General features: G+C 45.2%; 1 long non-coding RNA gene across 2 annotated transcripts in view; it reads right to left on the bottom strand.

Moving 5' to 3' along the window:
* LOC146766236 (uncharacterized) overlaps positions 1-8,970 on the bottom strand; it is a 29,419-nt gene extending 20,449 nt beyond the window's left edge. For both annotated transcript variants that reach the window (XR_014958108.1, XR_014958109.1), the window contains exon 1: positions 8,110-8,970. This is a non-coding gene — a long non-coding RNA (uncharacterized LOC146766236). The remainder of the gene's footprint in view (positions 1-8,109) is intronic.
* Positions 8,971-9,232: the final 262 nt, after the last annotated feature.

Below are 9,232 nucleotides of genomic sequence, written 5' to 3'. Positions count from 1 at the left end.
TGGCCAAATGTTGTTTCAAAATAGTGTAATTTCCTTTGCAAAATGGGGTGAAGAATCCTTATCAGGGAAGCAGAGCCCAACTCAGATCTGAATAGAAAATAGTCTTGCTATAAAAAGCATCATTGCCTCTCTGAAACATAAGCCCAGGCACATAAAGAGCTCAATTCAGCAATACATGTGACCTGGGGTCTCCAAGTTGTTTGCCTTGCTGTAGGACAGGAAAAGAGCCACGGCTTGAAACAATTTGACAAGCCCTTTCTTCGGAGCTGCCTGACTTACCTTCAGCAGGGCAAAAGAGGGAGCTCAAGTTAAAGGAGACAACTGAGCTGTGCAATAGATCATGGAACCACGGGAACCTTCAGGCTGGAAAAGTCCTCTAAGAGCATCGAGTCCAAGCATTGCCCCAGCACTGCCACGATCACCACTGAACCATCTCCCCCAGTGCCACATCTCCACGTCTCTTAAATCCAGGAATGGTGACCACCACTTCCCTGGGCAGCCTGTTCCAATGCTTTCCAAAACAGCCCTTTCTGTGAAGGTTTTCCTACCTCCTCACCTAAACCACCCCAGTGCAATCTGAGGCCATTTCTTCTTGTCCTATTGAAGATAAAGCTCTTTTCCCAGAACAAGGAACATCCCAAGAGTTCTGGCATGTAAATCTCCCCTGATGTCATCAGATCTGCCTGAGCATCTCCACAGCAGAGTGGGGGTTCCATTGAAACAAGTGTTAAGACCAAAGGCTGTGTGAAAAAATTGCCTATTTTATTAGAAGAGCTTGATTTGGGGTAGTCTTCAAAGTTTATGAACTCATTGAAGATGCTCACTAAGTGTTGTTACTTCCTCCTTTCCTTCTCTTATCCTTCTCTCCCTATGTGAAAAAGACCAGCAAACACAAACAACCCAGATGACGGGAAGAAGTGGGCTTCAGGCAAGACGAGAAATCAGGAAACATTTTGGAAAGCACTTCAGTAAATATTGGCTGAAACTCCGAGGAAGTGGATTTCTTCACGTCTTGGAGTGGAGAATACACTCTGATGTAGTCTGTTACATGATTTCCCGTTTCTTGCAGACACCATATCCTTCTCCCATTTTAGGAGAGGAGGTTATGGAGCACATATTTGGAGCTGTGGATTTGCAAACAGGGACTGGGCATGTGCTGGGCTGCTCCTTCACCCCTGATGTTTGCACATCCCTTGTGCAGCCTCTGCCCATTCTCCCTCCTGGGCATTGCTCAGGCTCAGCTGTGACAAGGTGATGTGCTGGGGGACCTCTCCTAGGTGGCATTGGGGCCAGTACACTGTCCCACACCAGGACACTGTCCCATTTGCAAATCCCCTTCCAACTTCATTTTGGGGGTCTTCTCAGTGCTACAGTGTTTGGCATCTTCATATCCAAGACAGACTAAAAATAAACCTACAGACTTAAGAGGAGGAAGAAAAAAAACCAACTTGAATCAACACCAAAGACTGCATGATCTGGTAATAATTTTTGGAAGATGATGTTTAAAGGAGAGCTGTCTCTGTGGTCAGTGCAATGCTTGTGCTCCCAGGGCCAGTCTGGAGCTTGCAGAGGTTTGGTTCATCCAGGGCTCCCAGCCTGTGGCTCTGCACTCAGGCTAATGTTACCCATAGCTGGCCACTTGGGGTTGGTTCTCCATCTGAGGAGATCACTGCCCAAAGAGGGATAAAGAGTTCCTTTCTTCTGGGTAACATCTGAAATCACAGCCTGAGCTCTGGTAACTGGATACTGGAGGCTTCAGTTCTGCCGATAAGGGGGATTGCTTCTTTTCCTTGTTGTTGTTAATCCTGGGACTGGAGATCAGTTGCAGTGCAGGTGTCTGATTTTCATTAAAATTGCAAATTGGACTGAATGCTTGATCAGATAACAAAGACATCATTGAAACCATGTGTCTTCCTTCAGCAGCAGAACAGGACAAGACAAAGAATTTCCCAGTGTGTGTCCACTTGTGCATATTTACTGCAGAGAGAGAGAGTCTTAATACTTTGGTCATGGGTGAATAAACAGCTTCTAAGAAATGCCAACTCTATCAAACTTGCTGCAGCTTTGGAACAGCTTTAGAGCTGAATAGAAGAACTACAGTATTAGCCCTTTGGGGAAAATACAGGCTGCCCTCAAAGGAAATCAATTAACTGCAGCATCTCTTTGGTCCCAATTAATCGGATCCTCCCTTTTTATCAAAGCTCTTAAGTGTTTTCTTAGCTTAATCATGAGCTTAAGTGCTTTGATGAACAAAGATGGACTTTCACACATGCTGCTGTCCTCTCCAGAATCAAGACCGTGTGTTTTTTACTATGGGAAAGAGAACAAGTTCAATAGAAAGGTTCAACCACTCGTTCTGCTTGGGAATCACATGCAACAAACTCATCTGGAGTAGGAAGGAGTGGGGGCTGATGGCATCTACACAACGTTTGGAAAGAAAGTTCCTCATGCAATGTCCCCCTGGCAGCTAAACAAAGTGATTTTGAAGTAAACAAACAGACAAACACTGTGTTTCCTACAACAACATTTCTTGACAAATGCCACTGTGTTTATGTCTTCATTATGTTGTTTCAGATCATTGTCCTCTCTTCTTCCCCTTTGTGGCAAATACCCTTGGACTTCCCTTAGCAATGATGAAGGGAGAAGCTAAGGAAAGGTTCATCCAAGCCAAATTATTAGCTAGCAGGTGTCTAAGATAATTCTTTAAACACTCCAGAAACCAGGATCAGTGAGAAAGGTGCTGAGCTGTGCCTACACATAGTCAAGCATTTGTTTAAAAGCTGTGAGACAGAGTTTCATCTGTGACCCATTTGGCTGGTGTTTGCAGAGCTTCTGAAGGGGTTGTATTGAAAATGGAATATGTTAAATGGGTACTTGGCATTAGAGGAACACTGAATGAGCTTCTCTTTGCTGTCAGTAGGGTTAGATACAGCCACAAGAGTTTAGGGGTGAAAGAAATTCTGTTCCTGGTGCAGGGGAGCTAATCTGGGCTAAAACCTTCTTATTTGGAGGTTCTTTACCAAGTCTGCCCTACTCCATGGTAATGTTGCAGGAGGAATTCCTCAAGGAGATTAGACAGATAAGGGAAAGTAATTCTTGACTTTTACACTGAGACAGTAATGAGGAGCTCCTCATGCTCTGCATGCACAGGGAGCAACTCAGCTTTGGAAACATAACCTGCTGTCCTGTCTCCAGCAAGTTCCATCTCATTTTTGGGGCAGTTTGCTTTGCTCTGGGTGAAGGACACGATGCAGACAACATTGTTCTGGCCATGGGGACAGCCATGCAGGGACACCTGGCTGTGCTGTGCCCAGGCAGCTGTGCCTCAGGACACTCTGGGTGCTGGTAAAATGGGCAAATTCAGATAAACTGCAACCCTGAGAAACAGCAGAACTCCCTACCCCCAAATGCTATGAAAAGCATATGAAGGCTGTGAAACAAATTGTTTTCTGAAGAGTGGGCATTATTTAAATTTTACAGAAACATGCAAGGAATTCTTTTGGGACTAGGACACACAATACAGACATACAAATGAATTGCTCTGAAGCTTCCCATGCAATGAGCACTCAGTATTTACTGTTCACTTTCATCTCTGGGTAAATGGGACATAATTTGAAAATATTTTCATTCCTCTCAGAGCATCACTTGGGATATCTGTAGAATCACTCAGCATCACGATTCCAAGAAATCTGACAGGGTTGTGTTCTGAAGTTTGCTTTGGATAGAAAAGGACTCAAAAGGCCGTAGATTATCCCAGGACATATCAAAACATGCATAAAAAATTTCCTTGTTCTTGAACTTGTGCTAGAAGTCAGCCCCATTCAGTCAGTTCTGTTCAAGTTTAAACTCAAGGGACTTTCTCTCTGCTTGCCAGTGTGGCAGTGCCTTGAAGGGAGGTGGAAACTGCTCACTGGACTCTGCCCTGTCCTGTCAGAGGAGAAGCAAGTGCTGGAACAGGCAGGGAAAGCATTTGGGCTACAAAGCGTGAGAAAGGGCTGGCCCGAAATAGGGCTGTGTCGAGTTACAGCATTAATTAGTGCAGAGGAGCAGCATTTCTAACCTTCTCCCATGGCAGTGGAAATGTGACAGGAAATTGCTGGGTGCGTGGCTGGCAGATGTGCCATGAGCCCAGCCCTGGGCTGTGCAGCAGCAGGTGGTTTTTAAGGACAGCAGCCATCCAGAAGCTTTGGGAAGCAGCTGCCGTTGTCACTATGGGGAAAATGCAGTTTGCTCCAGCTCTGCTTTGCTGTTGCCCCTAAAAGGATGAACATTGCAGGGAGCTGACATCCCCATCGTTGCCTTTTGCTTTAATTTAAAGGATTTCTAGTGCAGAAATCCCTTAAGTTAAAGCAAAACTCCTCCATGCGCAGAACATCACCAAAGGACACTGTTGTTTCCCCTGCTGTCACCTCCTTACTCCCTCTTGTACCAGCAACAACTTGTGCTGAGCCGTGAGGTGAAGGTGATGCAGGGTGGGACTCTGGCATGGACACAGTGGTACAACTCCTGTTGTACCAAGCTGGTGTCAGAGGATGCAGCACAGAAATGGAGGTCACAGCTGATCACTCATGGAATTGCACCAGCAAACCCTGCCCACGTCTGTTTGAGAGATAAGCTCTGCCCATCCATCTGTTTCAGACCTGTTACTAGATGACCATTTCTAATCACAGCAGAATGATGGCAAGAAGCAGCTGAAATCATCACTGGGCAGGAGGTTACAAGCAACAAGATCAGCAGGAGACCATTGGCCAAAACTAGCTCATAAAGAGAAGTGGGCAACATCAGTGACCCTGAGACTGTGTGAGGTTTTATCAGTTTAAATAATCTTATCTGTTCTACACAAAAGCTGGAGTTTCATGGCCATCCTCAATGCTTTTGCCTGTGCTACAGTGGCAAGTTGCATTTCGGGGTGTCAGTAATGGAAAACAGATGTTTAAATGTGCACAACAAGAAGCAAAAAAGGAAATACTGCAAGCACAGTCTGACGTGGGCAGGATGGTATCTCTGAGCTGACAAAATAAGACCCATGTTCATGGAACACAGGATTAAATAAGCTGCTATTTTCTAATTGTTGTGCAAAGCTGCTTTTGTGACAATAAAATTTCAGTCCTTGTAATATATCCGCATCAGAAATTTATTTTAGCAGAGCCCGCTCCTAGTTCATGCAGGGATAAACTTTTGTCCAAGTGGTGCTGCAGGAAAGGGCTACACTGCCAAAAAGACAATGCAAGATTCATTATTTGCCCAGTACACTGCTGCCAGGCTATGAAAAATGCTTCTAAGTATTCTTTTAATTAAGAAGAGATACTTCCACTGAATAATGAGGAGACCTACTTTCAAATCAGAGAGATTCCAGTGTTTCAAAATTAGTTTCCATTCCAAGTTGGATTTCTAAAATGTCTATTCAGAAAGTTTTTTTAGTAGTGTCAAAATATTATGCCAGTCAAAATACGTGTCTCCTACAATATTTAGGCCTTCAGTGAACATTTGTAAATTATTACCATGAAAAAGAATCCAGTTGAATAATGTTTCTTTTCCTTTAAACATCAAAACAGCCTCCTGAAGTACATTACTTTCGACATGCTTCATTTTTGCATAGAAAACAAATTATTTTATTTTTTACACCAACAGTAGCAGTATCGGTGAGTTTCAGTTTTATTTCTCTTCATCAAAGGCATGTGACGCAAAACATGAAAATAAATTATTTCATAAAACTGCTTTTATGGCATGCATTTAAGCATGCAGAACTACAGTGAGATGGTTCAAAAAAATCAGAACTGCTCTATTTAAAATGATAAAGATCATCTTGTCCCTTTTCAGCATGTCTCCCTGTTATTCTTGGATGACGAATAAACAGTCTCAGAGTAAATGTTGCATTGAAATCCATTGAGAAAAAAATTAAACTTTTATATTATTTTCTGGGAAAAATGATGATTCTGCGAGCTGACATGAAGGGACAGATTTTCAACATTATTCACCCATTGAAAATAGCTCCTATTGTTCCCAAGTTCAAAAGCCTCTCTGGTTATTGCAACTTTGTCCTAAATGTGTAGCTGAACAGTTGGGCTGGGACTCCTAAAATTCAGTTGCACACACATCACTTCCCGTGCAGTTTCTGCCCAGCCCATGCAGGGATGCTGTTCCCACCTCCAGCGGTGCCATAGACACTGAGTTTGTACCTCCATTTCACAGGAGTGTGGGTTTGGCTGCAGCAGGAGCTCAGAGAGGTTACAAGAACTTCTTTTCCTCACTCAAAGCAGGACTTTGGCATTTTACCATGTTTCTGATGAGTGCATGAAAAGAAATGTGGCTGTTTTGTCAGATCAGCCAGTGGTAGATGTAATTGTTGCTTTGGGCTCACCAGGAGATGAAAGGTCTCCCTTAGGTTGAGGGATGTTCTGTGGTTTGGACACTTGCTCTTCCTACTGGGTCTTTTTGGGGAGTCCCTTTCCCTCATCTCATCATCTCATGTCATCTCATGATCTCATCTCATCTCATCTCATCTCATCTCATCTCATCTCATCTCAATCTCATCTCATCATCTCATCACATCTTCTGCTCCATGTGCGCATTGATCAGGCAACAGGGTTTCACCACAGGAATGTTGCTCTGGGATTTCAGCCCTTATTGAGACAGGACAAGCTGTGATCAGCTGAGAGGCTGTGCCCCCAAGCAGGAGCAGAACCCACTCCCTATCTGGAGGGCTGGAAGAGCCCCCAGCCTGCCCAGAAGGATCCGTGCAAGGCAGCGAGCGCTGCGGTTGTGGCCAGCGATCCTCAGGCCCCACTAAAATTTCACACATGATTTCTCAGTGGAACTGCAGCAAGATAAACAAGATTTGGTATGAATTTAAACATAACACTGGTTATATTATTTGGGAACAAAGCAGTTGCATAACCCCGTAGAAAACAGCACAGCTGTTCGTGCCGGACAGCGCGCCAAGAGCCGCGCTCTGCTCCCTGCCGGAGGTGCGCCTTGCTTGGGCTTCCTTGCCCTCTCCTGCATGGTGACACTTGCTCCCAGTGACAGGGTCTGAGGCAAATCCACCTCCAGCCCCTCCTGTCTGGCTTCAGGAGACACCAAACGAGTGGATCTCCCGTGCTGCAGAGCCCGGCTGTGCCCCATGCGCTCCCTCGGCCCGTGTCGGTGTGCACAGCATGACAATTGGATTTGCTGTGAGATTAGGGCACTGTAATCTCATTAAGGATGACAAGCTCCACTGGGCTGTTCTGCAGCGTGCTGTGTGTCCCCCTCGCTCACACACACACAGGCAGGGCTTTGGTGAGCAGAGGTAATGGTCCTGCCAGCTCTGCAGCACCCTGAGGAGAGGCTCTGGATGGAGCTGGGCATCAGCACAATCCCAGAGAGGTCTACCCGTGTGTGCTGGGATGCTTGAGAAGATCCAGCTCCCAGTGAGTTGTCCTCATAAGTGGCAGAAGCCTCTGAAGGTCACTGGGAGGGGTTATCCCCGCTCTGAGTGATGCTTATGGTCCAAGCAGACCCTGGGCTGCATTCACCAGAGCTCCTCTGCAATGTGACAGCCTGCATGGGAAGATGGGTGCCTGGGGACTGTGCCAGTCCTAGACAGACACTGTCAAACCTCTCCTGCTCAATTATCTCAAAGGAGACTTCCAACCATTAATGCCTGAGCCTCTGTGTGAAACACTTTCCAAAATATCCCATATTATATGATAATATAACATAACATTGTTTATAATGCAATATATTCCTGTTATTTTCTTTGCCTTTTCTATTTTTATGTGCTAAAATTAAAATAGAAAAGGCTAACAGCTAATTTGCATATGCAAAATAGAAGTTAACATGCTAATGATTGCCTGCAAATAGTGCAGGCACTAATTCTTAAAGGAAAATGCTTGAGAAGGAAAACCAGGACCTAAACCACATGGCAAACATTAAAGCAAACAACTGTCTCAGTGACAACAAAAAGAGAAAACTAATCCTGCAACTTTTCTGGGAGTTCAGTATTATTCACATTCCCTCCCTGGGCATTAGATGGAAATCCTTCTTTAGTGAAAAACTCTGAGCTGGGCTGTGCATGGCTGTGTGCTGCCAAGCCCATCCTATTTCCATGAGACCCACTAATCTTACCTTGGGTACAAGCCTTGCTCAGTCATTTCGGGACACGTCGTGGATGCCCCCACACAGAAAAGAGAAAAAGCAAACAGGACAGCTTCTGTGTGCTGATGCTCTGACTTCTTTCTTCTCAGAAAAGTTGCTCAAATACTTCCCTGGGTTGCAAAATATTTTGGAAGCTAAAGATAGTCCAGGCAGAAAAGCAGACATCTAACTGACACTGAGCAAATAAATATAAGTTATGAATAATTCTTAGTGAAAATAAAACCCTTGAGGAATGGAGCTTGTAACAAAAAACATGGCAGGAGGCTGGGATGATGGCAGACTCTGCTGATAACCATTGGCTCCATCCACAGGATCCAAGCTGGGGCTGGAGAGTGTCCACACTTTGTGTTAATGCTACCAACACCCATGCTGCAGCTGAAGGGAACTGCAGTACTCTCAGATGGTGTGAGCAGTGCTGGTGGCTTCCAGAGAGCAGCGAGCGTGCTCCGGGTCTGCAGGAGTATCTGAACATCACTGGACATGAAGGCTGTGGATGTAAATGCAGTATTACAGAAGGCTGAAAAGGACTGAGAAAGACACTAAAGGCTGAGGAGTGGTTTTGCAGAGTGGGCATCCTCTCGTCTGCTGTTTCAGTTGTGAGGTAGTTTGGTCTCATGGGCTGAAGCCTTATTCTTTCATGGGATCAGTGCTTGGTTCCCCATCATTAGGCTGATTTCCGTGGCTCAAGGGGGTCAAAAGCACTGGCTGTTGTTGGCAGGGATATTTTTGTGGTAGTGCCAAGATAAAAGCCCATTGCCACCCATGGTGCACCCAAGGCACTTTCCTCTCCTCGATGCTGGGGCAGTGCTGAGCCCAGCTGCTCCCCTGGGACAGGCTCTGCCCAGCACACACAGCCTCTGTCCCAGGGAGGAAGGGCTCCTTTCCACAAAGAACTGATGAAATGATGTAAAAGACTGGCAAAAACAACAGAGGAGAAAAATTCTCAACTACTTAACACTTCCGATAGCTGCTGTTGTTTTTATTCCCTGGGGGTGAACCAGGGCTGTTTTGCAGAGTGGGAGTAAATCCCATATTGAAATACCACAATGAATATAAGCTATTAGTAATGCCTCGATAGAAACACAAGATACAG

The sequence above is a fragment of the Lonchura striata genome, chromosome 12, assembly GCF_050655825.1.
Source record: "Lonchura striata isolate lonStrDom1 chromosome 12, ASM5065582v1, whole genome shotgun sequence".
Lineage (NCBI taxonomy): Eukaryota > Metazoa > Chordata > Aves > Passeriformes > Estrildidae > Lonchura > Lonchura striata.
The sequence above is the reverse complement of the archived record's forward strand: the minus strand, read 5'-3'. Positions and strand labels throughout refer to the sequence as shown.